Here is a 17,651-nt window from a genome sequence, read left to right on the forward strand (position 1 = left end):
TAAAATGGCTGGCAGCTATCATAGTAATAGTGTGAAAAAAAAAGATATTGCTTTGAACTACATAGTGTCAGAAATTTAATTTTAACCAACATAGAGGTGTACAAAGAATTCAGAAAACATGTTACAGACATCTGAATAATTTCCTCTGGAAAAGTTGAATCTTAACATGGGTGAATTTGTCTGAAAGAAACGTGTTTTTAAGAAAACAACGTTCATAAAACTATAAATAATTTCATGATGTCAGATCAAATAATCTGTGAAATAGATTATTTCCATTGGAATAATGCAGGTGGAGGAAAAGGAGAGAGGAAATATATTGTTGGGAGAAGAGAATATTAAGGCAAAGGGATGTCCTTTTCAATGACTGGAACTAGTCAATTTATATCTAAAACAATAGTTACTAAGTTGTCATAAGGGATATTAATGCCTCATTATCTAGGTTTTTCTTTTTGAGGTAGGGTGTGGGTATTAATTTTAAAAACACCTTGTGTTCAAATAAACACTTAGTGGAGTTTACATCAAAAAAGTACAGGCTATGACATGGAGATTGGATTTAACTATCCCCAATTCAGTCACAAGAGCCTTCTGTTTGTGCGCCAAACCAATCAAAGTGAAGCTTACTAGAAATAAATAAAACTGACTAGTCTGCTCCATTTTTAAACAGAATGAAAATTTGACATAACAATATGAACCTTGAACAGTACGCTAGCTTTATGAAAAAAAGTTATTTTTGTTTCAATCATCTAAGGGGCCTTTGTAGCAATCCATCATCTCCAAGAGTGGGTAAGGTACTGATGTCCTGCTACGGGAGCCATGCACTGCATCAACCTGTTTAATTTATACTGAATCCAGCTAGCATACAAGGGAAAGTAAAAACAAAGGCACTGGCTCAAAGAATGGCAGTAGCAAACTTGTGCATGAGCTCACCTGAAATAGCAAAATATCAGTTAATATGTAAATATTCAGCACCCTTCTTATTCATAACAGCATCACACTCCAAGGGAAATATACAGATCAGTGAGTTGTGATCCTATGCTAAACAATTTTTACTCTGTCCACAGCTAAAATATGCTCTATGCCAAACTGTGCTGCCACAGGAATATGGGAAAACAGAAGGGACCAAAATTCAAGCACAGTTCTCAGTATGTTATCTGGCAACTAGTAGATTTCTTTCAGAAACAGGAAATGTTAGTGGCATGATTAAAAAAAATGTATGAGGGGTCAGGCTTAAAAGATTCTTTTCAACATCTATAATGACAAATAATAGAGCCATTGACTGGCACTACTTCACTGAGGAAGGCAAAACCACTCATTTAAACTCCGGCTTTGCATCTTCTCTTGACAAATAATTATGGTGGAGTTTTGAAAGTGTGGTTAAGTACACCCTACTCAACATCAAGTGCTTTCTTTCCTATGTCCTGAATATGTACAGACATCACACTGCATTATGCGGAAAACAGACATTAAAACACAATTCCCGAAAAGCCTCCAGCTTAAATTCTAACAGAACAAAATAACTTGGACTGGAGTCAATTCTAGTGCGTTTAGAAAACAATTGTGCTACTCTTCTTCACAGCCAAGCTCCTTTTTGCCTCTTCCCAGGCAGAACAGCTGAACAGTCCACCTGGGAGGATGCTTTTTGTTTACATCTCAGGTTGCTAAGCTCACTACTATTGGTGGTTTTTCTGGAAGGGAGGGGTCCGGAGGAAATGAGAGGCTGGGGATGCTGCCCCCTATCACATGATGGAAATTTCCACTCTTAGAAAGCAGGAAAGAAAAGAAAAGAAAGAGAGGGTCTCAAGCCACACTTTTTAACATTCCTCCTAGGGTCATGCCATTTTCACACGTGCTTCAACTTAAACGAATTTGCCAAAAGCCAGGTGGGTAATTCTAGCTCTTTGAATACAAATCTAAGGGATTTCTAAGACCGGGGAAGCTTGTGAAATGGGAACTTAAGCTATTTGTGCATTTGGAGCTACAGGTAGTGCTTACTGCAGGGTGCAACACCCCGGCATATCCCGGGGTGAGTACAGCCTGCGTGTGGGCTTGGCAGAGGGGAATTTAACAGGTTGGCTCTCACCATTTCAAACGAGCCCGCTTTGAGTGGCTTGGCGTGTAATGACCGTACTCGCTGCGGGCATGCGGTACGGCCCATCGTACGGCGGGTGAACGGGGACAGCTTGCTCGCTGCACGCGTGCGGGCGTTTGCACTGCACCGGGGAGCCCGGTTCTTGGAAGTGGCAACGAACCCCTGCGATTTGCGTCTCGCGCGGGGTTTCCTCGTGCTTTGTGCTTGCGTGGGTACAGGACAAGCCCTCTGCTGGTGTTTGGAAGGCTGCGGGAAGCGCTCCGAGGGCGTGGGCGGCTGCCGGGGAGGGTGTGCTGGGCAGGGTGGCAGGTTTGCAAAGGGGCGTGCGGGGGGAGTGCGATGCGGAAAGGGGGGAGCGTTGCACCCCTCTGAGAGGGTAGCAAGCTTGCCCGGAGTGGGGTGGGGGTGGCACAGGACCAGATTGCAAAGGCGGGGAGCCCCCTGGCGGGACTGCACTGGGGTGTGTGTGGCTGGGGCTCGGTGAGTGTGGGGAGGGGCGGCAATTCACAGTGCGCAGGCGGGGGCGGCTGTCCTGCGGGCGGGGCAGCAGGAGGCGCTAGCTGGGGCGGGAGGCGGCGGATTGCTGTGTACGCCGCCCTCCAGAGGAGCAAACCCCTGCCACGTTCCGCGCCGCACACAGCGCCGGGCCACCACGCCAGCGCCCGGGGGCATCCCGCCTGCCAGGCTTGGGGAGTGCGTGCGACATGGGCCCATCCCGCTCGGCGGCGGCTGCTGCTGCTGCTGGCTGCAGTGCTGGCCCGGCTGTGATCGCGCGTGGCCGGGGCGCTGCGACTTACTGCAGAGAGCGGCGCAGTGCCCGGGAGTGGCGGGCGGCTGCTGCCCCTCGTGCCGGGGCGCGCTGCGCTGCCCTCCCGGCGGCCCCCGCCACCTGTCCCCGGCCTTGCGGTCTCCGGGCAGGGACGGTAACGCGAGCCCAGCCTGCGCGCCGCCCGCTATGCGGCAGCTCCGGGGGACTGGCAGGGGCGGTGCGTGGACTCCGCTGGCCCGCGGCGATGGGGGAGGGGTCGGCTTCCCATTGTCTGCTCTGAGCAGGGCGGGGCTCGGCTGAGGCGGGGGAGCGCCCTAAAGATCTCCAGTGAGGAAGCGTCTACAAGCACCTTAGGCAATTTACTGCACCGCGTAGCGACCCTGACAGGAAATTCTTCCTAACCTCCAATTTAAACCTGCCTCGCTGCAGTTTAAGCCTCTGGCTTCTTGTCCTGTCCTCAGAGGACATGGAGAACAATTTTCCTCCCTCCTCCTTGTAGCCCCCTTTTTTGGTACTGGAAAGCTGGTATGATGTCCCCTCTCAGCCTTCTCTTTTCCAACCCGAACAGCCCCAGTTCCTTCAGTCTTCTAGGTCCCAAGGTCTAGAACTCTAGTTTATATGTGTATAGGGGGATACGCAGCTAGAGCTGGAAGGGACCTGGGGAGGTTATCAATTCCAGTCCCCTGCCCCCTTGGCAGGGCCAAACACCATCCCTTTAATAAATAAATTAAAAAAAAAAAACCCTGTTTATCCTAGATCCATCAATGACCCCATCAAGGACTGGCCTCACAACACCAGGTTTAGCAGGCCAATACCCAAACCACTGAGCTATCCCTCCTCCTCCTCCTCCTGAAAGTTTTCTTCTCAGGACTCTCTCCAGTTTCTTCACCTCTTTTCTGAGCAAAGCCCAGAACTGGACACAGTACTCCAATTGAGGCCTAATCAGGGCAGAGTAGAGCTGAAGAATGACTCGCTGTGTCTTGCTCACAACACTCTGGTTAATGCATCCCAGAATCATGCTTCCTTATTTTGCAACAGTGTCACACTGTTGACTCATACTCAGCTTGTGGTCCACTACTACCCCTAGATCTTTTTCTGTGTCCTCTACCCAATTTGTGGCATTTCAGCTGAAGAATTACACTGGGCAATAAGGTGCCCCTTGTAGTTCCCACTGGCATAGACCGTGCAGCCCCATCCATGTACTACTGTGTTTCACTCTGCCCATATAATACCTGAGATACTGAATTTATGGCTTCTCACAACCCTGTAACCCACTAACTTCTTATTTTGGCTCAGGACTTACAGGGATGTTCATGGGTCACTCGCCCTTGAATGGTCCCTTTCAACAGCAGTTCTCAACCAGGGTCCATGCCCACTTTGCTGTGGGGCTCTGGGTAGTTGCACTCATACCTACCTGCTAAGGCTAGCTTCACAGCTGGCCTTACAGAAAATGGCACGCTGAGTGAGCTTGTATTTTGGTGACCCTGGCCCTTCTAGGCATTGCACCTCCCAGTTTCCTCTGGCCCTCACTGGTTCCCCAGCCTCTGCACCCCTGTCCTTCACCTGCTTTGTCACTAACCCTTCCTGTACCCTAACTCCTATACTTTGCCCCAATCCATGCACTGTAGTGCCTTCACCCCAATCCCTGCACTTTCCTCCCACCTGCACCCTCAACCGTAGCCCTCGTCTGCCAGGATGCCTGCCCTACTGCCCGCATGCCCAATAGCCCCACCTGATTATGCCCAGCAGCCCCATGTCTAGTGGCCTCTCACTCAGAGATCTTCACCGCAGACTTCTATGTCGAATGCTCTCCCAACCCACAGCCCCTCTCTCACGCTGCCCAGGGCGTCTCTCACAGTCCCCCCACAACTGCCCTGCACCCTTATTTTCCTGAGAGAATTCAGTACCAAAAATTAAAAAGTCTGCACACAGTATTTCAAAATTCTGCAAATTGTATTTGTCAATAAATATAGAGGCAAACAGGCCACAGGTGGGATATCACCCTGTAGTTTTCCCCTTTCTCTCCTTGGATAGAGACTTGGCTGTGAGATATCTCTGTGTGTATGGCAAAAGGTCACAGGGAAGTGTTCTGTGTGATGGCTGGGATGTCAGCCATGACCCAAAATCCATCTGAATGACCAAAAAATAAAACGTTGATGCCAGTGGCTGAGTCCAGCCCTCATTGCAGGCTCTTGCTTGCCACCACTTTGGGCCATCAGCTTGCAAATGGCCTTTCATTCTCCCTAAAGTAGAGCATTTCCTTCTAATTCTGGAAAGAGGTGCTTGGGATGTGCAGTTTAATAAAAATGCAATTATATTCATGCACCAGTCTCTTTTTCTCCTGTGATTTACATACTCACTTGCCACACAGGGTTCAGTGGATTGTACTTGATATAACTCAGCACACAGTTTCAACAATGAGGTGGGAGCCATATGCTAGCAATGCCTTATTTGAATTGTAGCTCTTGCTTGGGATTATTTAAGGCAGTTTTTAAAAGTCTTTCCCATGGGTGAAAAGGAATGTGCTGCATACTTGTATGAACTTTAAAATCCCACTCAACTCTACATTGTTTGAGCTCTCCCTCCATCAAAATGTGGCCGGCCTGAGAGACAGCCCTGGAGATATTTGAACCACAAGGGAGGGAAAAAAAAGTCCCTTTTCCCAAAATAAAAATTTTCAGCTACTCCAACTTTGCCAAGAGTGAGTCGATCTTTTCTCTCCAACTCAGATGTTGCTCATTCCCTTTCATTCTGAGCCCTGATGGCTGCTTTTCCGCTCTTGGGTCATCCTCTTTGTGTCAAAACAAAAAAGCAGTAAAGTAGCACTTTAAAGACTAACGAAATAATTTATTAGGTGAGCTTTTGTGGGACAGGTCTGAAGAAGTGGGTCTGTCCCACAAAAGCCCATCGCCTAATAAATTATTTTGTTTGTCTTCAAAGTGCTACTTTACTGCTTTTTTGTTTTGATAGTATATAGACTAGCATGGCTTTCTCTCTGTTACTATTCCTTCTTGTGTCAGTTTCTTTTTGAAGCCAGAATATTGTGAATGAGCAGGAAAAGCAAATACCACCACCCTTTATTTTCCTTTAACTTTTCCTCCTCTCCAGCCAGGTTGGGTGTGCCTCTCCCTTCTCTCAGTCTGCAGCGACTGCTGATCTCTGCTGGGGAAGGGAGGAGAGGAAAAGGTTCTAAGGGGATCCTTGGCATCTGGGCTTAAACTTCAGATAACGGGGAGACAGAATGAAAAGGAGATTAGGAGAGAGAGCTCCAAGGAGTTGCCATCAGGGCAGGGTGAAAGGGCAGATGAATAGAGTGGTGCAGTGTGGGGAAGCTTGCAACAGCTATTCTCCCTTCCAGCCATCAGCCTACTCCCCAGGAAACCCTACCCTGTTTGCTGCTCGTTCATTGAACCGAAGAAATTTCCTCCCTTTCCCTTTCCAGGCATCTCCATCTCGGTTCCTCCTTCACCTCCTTCCCTGCTCCCTGAAGTCCTGTGCCCAGCTTTACCCTCTGAGCTTGGTTCCTCCCTCTCTTCACAGCCTATGGGTATCCGCTCCCCACTGTGTCCCCAGCCTTCCCCCTCACACACACCCAGCACAGCTCCCCGGCTCACTCACTTTCACTCCTAGCCCTGGTGGAGGCAGAGAGGGATTCTGTGCAGCTCTGGTCTCCCAGGGGGATCTGGGCAGAGCTGGAGCCCTCAGGCAACCAGCTGAGGCTCAAATGTTCAGTGGAGAAGAGCTGGGAAGGCAAGGACTCAGGAGCAGCATAGAGTGGGTGGGGCAGGAGACAAAAGGTGTCCGCACTACAACCAACAATGTGAAGCCCAAAGCTATGGTGCCCTGGGCAAGTGCCCAAACTGCCTGGCCATAGAGCTGTCCCTGGCTTTTAATCTACTGAAAGACAGTTGCTATGGTCATGGAATTTGTATAGCATGGTGGGGGGGGGTCCCAGAAGAAGGTTGAGAACCCCTGTTTTAAAATATGAGCACCGTACTCACACTAAAATAAAACAAAGCAAGCAGTTCTGTAGCCCCTTGAAGACTAATCTTTAATCTTCTGCTCCAGAATCTGAAGAAGTGGGTCTTTCTCACAAAAGCTCATTACCTAAAAAATAACTTTGTTAATCTTTAAGGTGCTACAGGACTGCTTGCTTTGTTTTGTGAAGATACAGACTAACGTGGCTACCCCTCTGAGACTATGCTATGTCTTTTGTCCACCTTGTATTTAGCTGGGAGCACTCTGATCTCTTTCCAAACTTTTTGTAAGTTTGAAAGCTTGTCTCTCTTGCCAACAAAATTTGGTCCAATCAAAAATATTACCTCGCCTTAATGCTAAAAATCTAATATCCTGGGACCAACAGGGCTACAACTGCACTGCATATAGTAAACTATTTGGCCCTTTAGGTGTCCAGTGCAGCATCCATACTAGTTACCTAGTCCTCACAACATTGCTGTGGGGAGGGGTGATAATCACCATTTTATACAGGATGAAATTTTGAAACTCTGGGGGTTCAACTAATTAAGTCAAGAATGGACAGCAAAGTGGAATTATAAGGCAGGAATAGTCCATGCTCAGCCCATGTGTGATCTCTATGCTCGTCCCTTACAGAGGGACAAAATGTGGGAGGCAACACGTGACACAAGGCTAAAGTGAAGGACTTAAAAAATTACTCATGCAAGAAACTTAAAATATCATGGGATTTCATGCTTTAGTCTGGCTTCACTGTCACAATCTGTATTTCAAAAGCAAATAATGTTCAACAAGTGAGGAAACATCAAATTTATAGGAAGGAAGATAAGAGTGCAACCTAAACGCATGATCATTGAGATACATGTACTAGCTAGATGGTGCTTTTCTCAGTCAAGTGATTTCTGTGTACAGTCTGTAAAATTCTCTAGGGAACAAAGGTGTAATTTGATGATGAAGGAGAGGCTGAAAGTCAATTTTTTTTCTTTTTCTGTTCAGATTGCTAGGACATTTTAATTGAATCTGTTCCTCGGTCACCAAAATGCAGCTTATTTGGCTGAACATTCTGACTCTGTAGTGTATTAATAAGAGGTCCCTAGACTATGTGATTCAGGAATTATAAAAGTCCTCATGATAAGTGACAGGGCATTTTAGGGTAATACCATGTACAAAATACTCCCAATTGTCTGACAAAGACAAAGTTCCTAAGCAGTAATTTATTTTGACTCAGGATTTCTCTGTCCTGCTAAATTGTAAAGTGTAGCCATGGCACTGGTACTAAAGGAGAGAGAGGTAAACCACCTCCATGAGAGAGTAGCTAACAGTGCTGGTGCCTGATTTTCAGACTTCTGACTCAGAAAGTTACAGTGCAGTAAAGTGGCAGAGAAGACAAGCCCTTTATCTATTTCAAACAAGTTTATCTATCAAGCAGAGGTCCCTGTAAACTGAGTGCTTGGAAGGTCACCCAGGGGGGATTCAAATGCTGCTCAGTTGATCAGCAGAGTGCCACCATTCCCACAGCCAGCAGCATGTGCTTCTATTGGTAATGCACAACACATTACAAAATTTATTCTTCATGTGGATGGAAAAATTTAGAGGATGTACTCCTATCAAGCCTAATGAGGAAGATCTTATTTCATCCAAGCTTCTCAAAGGGAACCTGTGTTAGTTTGTTGCTTCACAATTAACAAACAGTCCTGTAGCACCTTAGAGACTAACAAACGTATTAGGTCATGAGCTTTTGTGGATAAGATCCACTTCTTTAGATGAAAAATGGAGTAGAAAAACAGAATCCAGGGTTTATATAGTGAGGAGGAAGGAAGGGGAGAAAGGAATAAAAAAGAGGTTTACCTGTCACTAACAGGACCACTTGAAGCAAATTACGTAGGATGTGTCCCATTCCTGCAAATATCAAAGACGGGGAAATTGCCTTTGTAATGCATAGCATGGTTGAGATCTCTGTTCAGGCCTAGTTTAAAGGTGTTAAATTTGCAAATTAATTCCAGTTCAGATGTCTCCCTCTGTAATCTTGTAGTAAAATTCTTTTGTAGAAGAATGGCTACTTTTCAATCCATTGTTGAATGTCCAGGGAGGTTACACTATTGATAAACACTGAAGTTAATAAACATCTAGCTGTATGTTCACAGCCTTGAGAAATATGAGAAATTGCATGTTCTTGCTGGTTAATAGGGATTGGTTTTGTTATTAATTGTTATTGTTACATAGCTCTGAACTCTTGTTTTACCTGCATCTTATGGTTTGACGTATTTATTTATTTCCTTACAGTTTTATGGTGTTTCTAGGCATTTCTGTAGCCTTGGTGCAAAGCTGCCTGATTTTTGTTTCTTCTCAGGAGAGAACAGGAATCTACCCATAATTTTCAATTGGTATTTTTGCTGATGCACCTGTTTTTAATATATCAAGGTGTATTTTCTCTATTCATGGATAAGAAATATATTTATTTTATCCAATGTTTACAGCACACTATTTTGAATATTAAAATTAAGTGGGTCAAACTGGAACACTTCAGTGATCTAAATCTCATGGCTATTTGGTAGAATCAAACATTTAAGAGAAATTCCAAATATTAAAGATATCTAAATATTTTTTACCAGATGAAACCTTGTTTCCATACCTCTTGTACTGAAGACCATGGCTTAATTCTCTCTATGGTGTACCTCTTTTTATTTTCTTTCTAAATCTGAGGGTGTTACATTCTTCCTGCAACTAAGACTTTATCAACACCAGGGGTCAGCAAACAAAAGAGCAAGAAGAGCCATTTTTTTAAAATTTTGAAAAAAAGATCAATAATGTAAGAGCCTTAATGCATGTCAATATGAGATGGCCATTAATCAATAACATCAAATGATACTTTTTTTAACACCTGTTGTAAGAACAGCACACGCACACATCTCACAATGTACTGCGCATATTAAAGGGAGAGTTATCCAACAGTTCAAGATCACGTATCGTTTGCTATTAGATATGAGTTGTTCATTGTTATGCTTGTAGATGTTCACTGAAATATCGAAAATAATCAGGAGGTGGATTTTGGTTGGTTGGTTGTTTTGTTTTTTGTTTTTTTTGTTCGTTTGTTTGTTTTTTTTACTTTGCAGTTGTAGCGTCGGGAGCCACAAGGAACTCCTAAAAGAGCTGCATGTAGTTCTAGAGCTGCAGGTTGCAGATACCGGATATGCACTATGATGCTTCTAGAAACATGACACTTTCAATACAGCCATGTTGTTAAAGGTTGAGCAAAGTAGCTGCTGTTTGGTTAGCTCTTTTGCTGACAAAATACTTCCACCCCCAATGAGCAAGGTCAGCTTTGCGAGCAAGTAAGCAATCCTGCATCAACACACTATCTTAATACTTGTTACGGCAAAATGTCTGTCTTTTGGGGGAGGGGAGTTTGCACCTCTGAAAGACAGGTTTTGTCATTCAACTGCCAGTGTAATCATAACTTATTTCTGTCCTATTTTGTGATTCTGGGGACAGGTTTAAGATGAGACGAGTTATAGTGTAAACACCACTACATCAGAATTCTCATCCTCTCATGATACTAAAGGTGCCCAGGCTTATTGGTCTAGGTGTGTGTGTGTGTGTGTGTGTGTGTGTACAATAGCTCTTCTGGGGTGGCTGAGGATTTCATGGCTACTACCTCACACCACTTGAGTCAAGATAGTTATGTCCTACTTGAGATCGTTAAGCCCAAAGCAAACTGCAAAGAGTTACAAAGGATCTCACAAAACTGGGTGACTGGGCAACAAAACAGCAGATGAAATTCAGTATTTAAAAACGCAAAGTAATGCATGCTGGAAAACACAGTCCTAACCATACATACAAAATATGGGGTCTAAATTAGCTGTTACCGCTCAAAAAAGATCTAGTAATCATTGTGAATAGTTTTCTGAGTGTGCAGTGGCAGTCAAAAAATGAACAGAATGTTGGGAACCACTAAGAAGCAAATGGATAATAGAACAGAAAATATCATAGTGCCTCTATAAGCCATGGAATGCCCACATTTTGAATACTGCATGCAGGTGTTGGCACCTCCTCTCAAAAAGATACACTGGAATTGGAAAAGGTACAGAAAAGGCCACAAAAATGAACAGGGATATAGAAGAACTTCCACATAAGAAGAGCTTAATAAGACTGGGGTTTTTCAGCTTGGAAAGGGACTATGACTGAGGTCTTTAAAACCATGACTGGCATAGAGAAAGTAAAAGAGACGTGTTATTTACTCCTTTGATAACACAAGAACTAGTCGGCAGGTTTAAAACAAACAAAAGGAAGTATTTCCTCACAAAATGCACAGACAACCTGTAGCACTCTTTGCCAGAAGGTGTGGTAAAGTCCAAGGCTGTAACAGGGTTCAAAAAAGAACTAAATAAATTCACACAAGATAGGGACTGTTCTATCCATTCCCTCTGGAGCATTTGACATTGGTCACTGTCAGAAGACAGGATACTGGGCTAGACAGACTTGTGGTTGGTTTCTATGGTCCTTCTTATGGCTTATTGCAGGGGATGTGTCCGTCTAATCATTTAGGTGGAGCTCATTATTGGTCTGCTGTGGATAACTGGATGGGCAAAAGTTACGGCTTTATAGTGGTTGGCACATCTTAAATTTAAGGTCAGGATTTATTTTACTGTTGAAGGTAGAGGATCTATTTCATTGATCTCCATCACTGTTTCTGTGTTTGATCATGGCCGGTTACCCAATTCCTCAATGTCCTTGAGGATTATTTAGTTCACCCCTTTTAAAAGGAGTTATAAAACTACTCACCTCATAGTGGCTTAATTAATTAATAAAAGCACCATAAGAATCTTGCACAAAAAGCACTACTGAAATGCAAAACTATTATCAAGTATTGTTGTTGATGTTCTCTGTGAAGATTTGCACTTACTGCTGGAGCATATCTAATAATTAAAGCAATTATTATACTAGGTGATATTTTAGAACTCTAGTGGGGATGTGATTCTGTGGCTGACACATAATGGCAATTCTAAGATTTGATTGGCTTGAGGTAATTCTGAAAATGTTATTTGGAAGGGAAACTGGCAGTTCTACTCCAATGAACCCCAGTTAGTAGCATGTCCTGTACACAGCTGAAACTAATACTAGCTTTTTGAAGAATCATAGAATACTAGAAGTGGAAGGGACCTCAAGAGGTCCTCGAGTCCAGTGTCTTGCCATCATGGCAGGACAAAGCACCATCTATATCATCCCGCTAGATATTTATCCAACCGAGTCTTAAATATCTCTAAAGATGGAAATTCTACAGCCACCCTAGGCATTTTTCTCCAGTACTTAACCAACCTGACAGGAACTTTTTTCCTAATGTTCAACCTAAACCTCCCTTGTTGCAACCTAAGCCCATTACTTCTTGTCTTATCATCAGAGGCTAAGGAGTATAATTTTTCTCCCTCCTCTGTGGAGCTATTTGGGCCAAAGATATGTGGATGGCTTATCAGCAGGGATGTGGTCTGCTTTGATGAGGCTTAGGTACTAGTTTAGTCAAACCAGGAACTTGGTCACTAATAATCATTAGACATAATTGGAAAGCAAGGACATGAATGATTTCATGTCCATGAACAAGCAATATTCCATGGATATTGGATTTTTTGAGGTAGAAAATTGTGCCTATGGTATGATGAGAATGAAGAAGTTAGATTTACCAGGGAAGCTACTCGCATCTTGCAGACTGAAAGGAAGCACACATACCCCTAAACAAAAATGAAAGAAATAGTTGCCCGATTAAAAGATAAGCAAGAAGAGATTTTTCATTTTTGCAAAAATGGAAAGCCAGACCAGTCAAGACAATTAAAAAGAGCATACAGCATGACAGGTAAGATGCATGATGACAATTAATGCTGGTTGAACCTCTCTAATCCAGCACACTTTTGGGACCTGATCAGTGCTGGATGAGAGAATTTGCCAGACCACAGGAGGTCTACATTGTCCAGCGGCATTACCAACATTTCCTTTGCTTATTTGTCTCTTAGAAATCATGTAGGGGTAAATTAAAGCTAAAAAGCATACAACACTAAGAACCAGGACTGGTGGCTGGAAAGAAATTTTATGGGACCACAGGAAGTTTGGCCACACCCATGATAAGTGGTCATCTAGCTAACTAAAATCCTGCCACACTACGGATGTTGTGGGATGAGAGAGTTCTGGATTAGAGAGGTTTAACCTTTAAAATAAAGAACAAGTAATCAAAGGCTTTCTCTGCACTGGCATTTTTGTTAGCAAAATTTTTGTCAATTTCACGTGTGAAAAAAATACACCCCGACTAACATAAGTTTACTGACAAAAGTGCTGATGTGAATGCTGATTTCCTGCCAACATAGCTTACACCACTTGTTGGGGGTATTTCTTTATGCCAGCAGGAGAACTCTTTCCCGCCTACAAAGGCAGCTACCTGGGAGACCTGACAGTGGCACACTTGTAGCAGTACAGCTGGGCCACTGTAAGGTCCATAGTGTAGACATAGCAAAAGACTTAAAAGGAAACAGACGCAGTTCTGCAAAAGCATGGTGTGCTTAACTTTGCTCCTCACAGTAGTTCCACTGAAGTATTTTTCCTTCATGGAAGACAATCAGACTTCTCATATATGTCTCGGGAGCCCCAGGATATCCAGAAGCAAGAAGATTGTGAGAGATGAATGGGTATTCTGGATTGTCAGGGACTAAAAGAAGCTATTCAAATCTATGACATTTCTGAGAGACTAAATAATTTATTTGCAGCAGTTTTTACCTCTGAAGATATTAGGTAGATAGTCAAGTGTATTTTTTCCTGGACAATGAAGATGTGAATCAAAAGCAAAAACAAACTGATAAATTGTGTTGTGTTGTGTTGTACTGTGTAGCAATATATTTTAAAAACACAGTTTGAAATTGATAGATGTTTGTCTGAATGTATGTCTTCAGAAAGGTTCCACGGTATCTTAGAAGCAGCATACCTGCTATGTAGTGCACGAGTTGCTATGGTGAGTTCACATATCTTATTTAATACTGTACCAAAGTAAATAGACATTGTATCAATATCTATTAGTGCTGCTATTAGTAGGGCCATGTCAGCATTTTTATCACAAATACTTGTTTTTATGCTGAAACTTGATCTAAAAGATCTAAGCCAAAGGAGAAGAAGGAAAAAAAAGGCTTTTCAAAACCAAACCAACAATGCCTGTGTTTTGAATGCATATGTTTTATATGTGCAATATGGATGCATGTGTACATATACATTTGAAATGTGTGTTGAGGGTTTTTGTTTTTTTTTGTTAAAAAAGGATAAGTCTATTGTGTCATTCCCTGAAATTCTCTCAGTCCCACAGGGCTTTTTTTTTTTTTTTTTGGTTTTCTGAAATGTTTGCAGTGTTAATATAAGATATTAATTGTAATGTTTGTAATTAGGAAATCTTTTATTATTTGAGGCTCAGTTTTCATTTACACTGCCCTGGCATAAGGAACCACTCACAAAAGATGTAAATTACATTTTAGTCAATTTACAGTGTCTTTATACGTCCAGACAATGTAAGAGGGTATTTGTGTAAATGAGAATCATGCCTTTAATTACCTGTTTTAAGGACCCAGTTTAACTAAGCAGCCCCATAATTTAAATTACAGATTTGACAGTCCATTGTTCTAAAACAATTATTTTATCGGTATTCCAAGATAACGTATAATACAGTGTGACACTGACAAGAGTAATTCTTTTATAAATCTATTTATTTTTCTAATCTTTAGCTTGGGAAAAAGGTAAATACATTTCTGAGAGAGACTATCTTTACACTTGGTGAGATCCTGCATTTGTGTTTGGTATGTCTCCATCAGTCTTTACACACAATACAGCAAACCCTTTCATATCCACCAGCCTTGGAACCAGGAGGTTGCCGGATATTCAAATATTCTGAATAATAGAGAGGTATACCTAGCAATGCATAACGCTAAAGAAAAACAATATTAGATATTAAGAAACAAACAAAATGTAGGCAGAGTATTTTATTTACCAACAACAGTAGTATTGTACACCATAAACTTATGTTGTATTTGCTGTAGTTATTTGTATTTATTTTCACTGTACTGTACTTATGGATAACGTAACTAAAATTTACTTATGGTTAACATGTCGGTTATCTGAGAGTTCTGGATGATAGAATGCCAGATATGAAAGAGTTTTCTGTAGTTTGTAAGTAGAACTGATTGATATATTTCCATCAACATATATTTTGTTAAAATCAGGTTTTAAACTAAATGGAAATTATTACTGGAAGTGTCTGCTTTCCTCACTGAGGAAAAAAAATCAAAAACAAAAGAAAAATCCCCCTCAACAGGAAAGTCAGAATTTTTCAGCCAGAAACAGACACAAAAATAAAATAACCTCTCTCCCACAAACTGATTTTCAAAATAAAATGTTCATTGTTCTGCATTTTTGGACTTTCTGGTTAAAAATCAGCATTTTCCATGGAATACTTCTCATCTGCTATTTTCTAGTAGCTCTTTTTGTAAAACCCAATTACACCTTATTTTTGTGTGTGTAATACTGGGACTCGCATAGAAGCTAACCTGCGGCACTTCTGGAGGCTGCAAATTTTATAATATAATATTTGGAGGTACACATTTCATAGAACTGGAAGGGACCTTGGGAGCTCATTGAATCCAGTCTCCTACCCTCTTGGCAGGACCAAGCACCATCTCTGACAGCTGTTTTTTTTCACCCCTTTTGTTTGCCTTTCACTGCTTGGCCTCCTCAAGGATTGAGCTCCCAACTCTGGGGCTTCAAAGTTAACTTTGAAGTGAGGCACTAGTTCGAAGTAGCCAGCAGAGAATCTACACATATTTTCCCTTATTTCAAAGTAGGGAGCCCAAATTCAAAGTCCTTACTCCATTCCCAGGAATGGAGTAGTGCCCTACTTTGAAGTAAGCAACTTTCAAGCTGAGCATCCGCACACACCCTACTTCAAAGATAAACTTCTAAGTTGTATTTCAAAGTAAGCACTTTCGAAGTTATTCCTGTAGTGTAGACACAACCTGGGTTTAGCGAGCCAATGCTAAACCACTGAGCTATCCTTCCCCTGGGAGACTATTGCCGCTCCTATCAGTCAGAGGGAATGGAGTTCTCAGAATCAGAGTGTTCCTCCTGCCTGAACATTTGAGGTTAAGCAAACACATCTTTCCTAGCAGCTCAGAGAAAAGGGGAGGGTGAGATAAACAAATACATCAACCTTTCTGTACATCATCACCTGGCGAACAAGGGGGAAAGCTATTTTACTGGCTGTCCAGTGCCACGGCCAGAAAGAGAGATGAGATAAAGCATCACATTCTGCCTAATCATGCCATATGCCACACATAGGCTGTTTCTACACGTCACTTTTTCCGAAAGTGGCATGCTAATAAACAGCCCGGAAAATGCTAATGAGGTACAGATGTAAATTTCTGGTGCCTCATTAGCATACGGTCACATGATTGAGAGTCTGGAAGGAGCTCTTCCGGACTCCAAGCAGCATGTAGAAGCAGACCCCCAGGGGATCTCCTGGAAGGAAATCCTCGTTTCGGAAGCCTCTTCTTCCTGAAAATTCCTGAGATCCCCCGGGGGCCATGTTTCTACATGCTGTTTGGGAGTCCGGAAGAGCTCCTTCCAGACTCTCAATCATGTGACCGTATACTAAAAAGGTGCCGGAAATTTAGATCCACGCCTCATTAGCATTTTCCGGGCCATTTATTAGCATGCCACTTTCGGAACAAGTGGCATGTGTAGAAACAACCATAGAAATTAGGTTTATTTAAGATATAAATCAAGGCTCATTGTGAAAAATGGACTTGTAGAGAAAGACGAACGGTATTAAACAGAAAGCGTATTGCAACCCCATGCCTTATGCTAATATTGTTTTCTGAGATTTCAGCATTCAGGGACCAATAGCTGCAGCCATATAAAATAATAGAATATACTTCATAAATAAACAAATGGATATTAAATATATAGAAGAATGGATTCTGTCTAAGCCATTAACAAAGGATGATTTTTTACCCAGCAGACTGCACTTTTCAAAAATGAGCTTACAGCAAAGGCACGGGTAATCAATCTTTTTTTTCTTCTTCTTAACAGTCTCTTTATTTGCATCAGTTTTAGGGTTAGTTACTTTACAATATCAATGCTAATTGTACACTTGCTTTCTCAATTATTCTAAGTTTTAGGGTTTTTTGCCTAGTTGGTGCCATTCAACAATGCCATTCTAAAACACCATGGCACCCTGTTTCTCTCTCACTCACATAATATTTGTGCCTTGCTGTGGCCTCAGCATCTGCATTCTGTAACAACTCTGACCAAAATAAAATCTCAGTTCATGAAAACTGGAATAGCATGAAATCTGGGAAATGAAATCGATGGGAGTATTATCATTTATCTCAGTCAAACCAGGATTTACCCGCAACCTTCTGACATTCTAGAATGATTAATCAAGGGTGTGTATAAATAAACATGCAATGCATTCGGCAATAAAGGTTGCTAAATGAGGGGATGGAGTCTGGCAAACTGTCAGAGAACACTATTTTGGCTGCTCTAGAGAGGGCCATTCCAAGCAGCATCTGCAAGGGCAAACAAGCAAGTCGTGATCACTGTGAGAGGGCATAGATAATCCTTCCTGTAAGTGGATCCCAAGGTTCCTTAAAGGTAGTAAGAACTTAGAAACAGGTAGACAAAGCACACAGTATGAAACTTCAGGACAATGTGCTTACAACAACCCCACCACCGGTGCTTCAGGAGGCTACCTATTGCAATAGCTGAAGTCTCCCTGATTCCTTTAATGGCAGCCCCAAATAGAAT

The 17,651-nt window shown here is 42.6% G+C and overlaps 1 protein-coding gene across 1 annotated transcript in view; it reads left to right on the forward strand.

The window, feature by feature from the left end:
* The first annotated feature begins 1,826 nt into the window (after positions 1 to 1,826).
* The window catches only part of SLC38A4 (solute carrier family 38 member 4), a 74,541-nt gene continuing 58,716 nt past the window's right edge, over positions 1,827 to 17,651 (forward strand). Inside the window, exon 1 of the mRNA XM_075014017.1 lies at positions 1,827 to 1,880. The gene's annotated coding sequence lies outside the window, so the exon portion shown is untranslated. The remainder of the gene's footprint in view (positions 1,881 to 17,651) is intronic.

Source organism: Carettochelys insculpta, chromosome 1 (genome assembly GCF_033958435.1).
Source record: "Carettochelys insculpta isolate YL-2023 chromosome 1, ASM3395843v1, whole genome shotgun sequence".
NCBI classification, from domain to species: Eukaryota; Metazoa; Chordata; order Testudines; family Carettochelyidae; genus Carettochelys; species Carettochelys insculpta.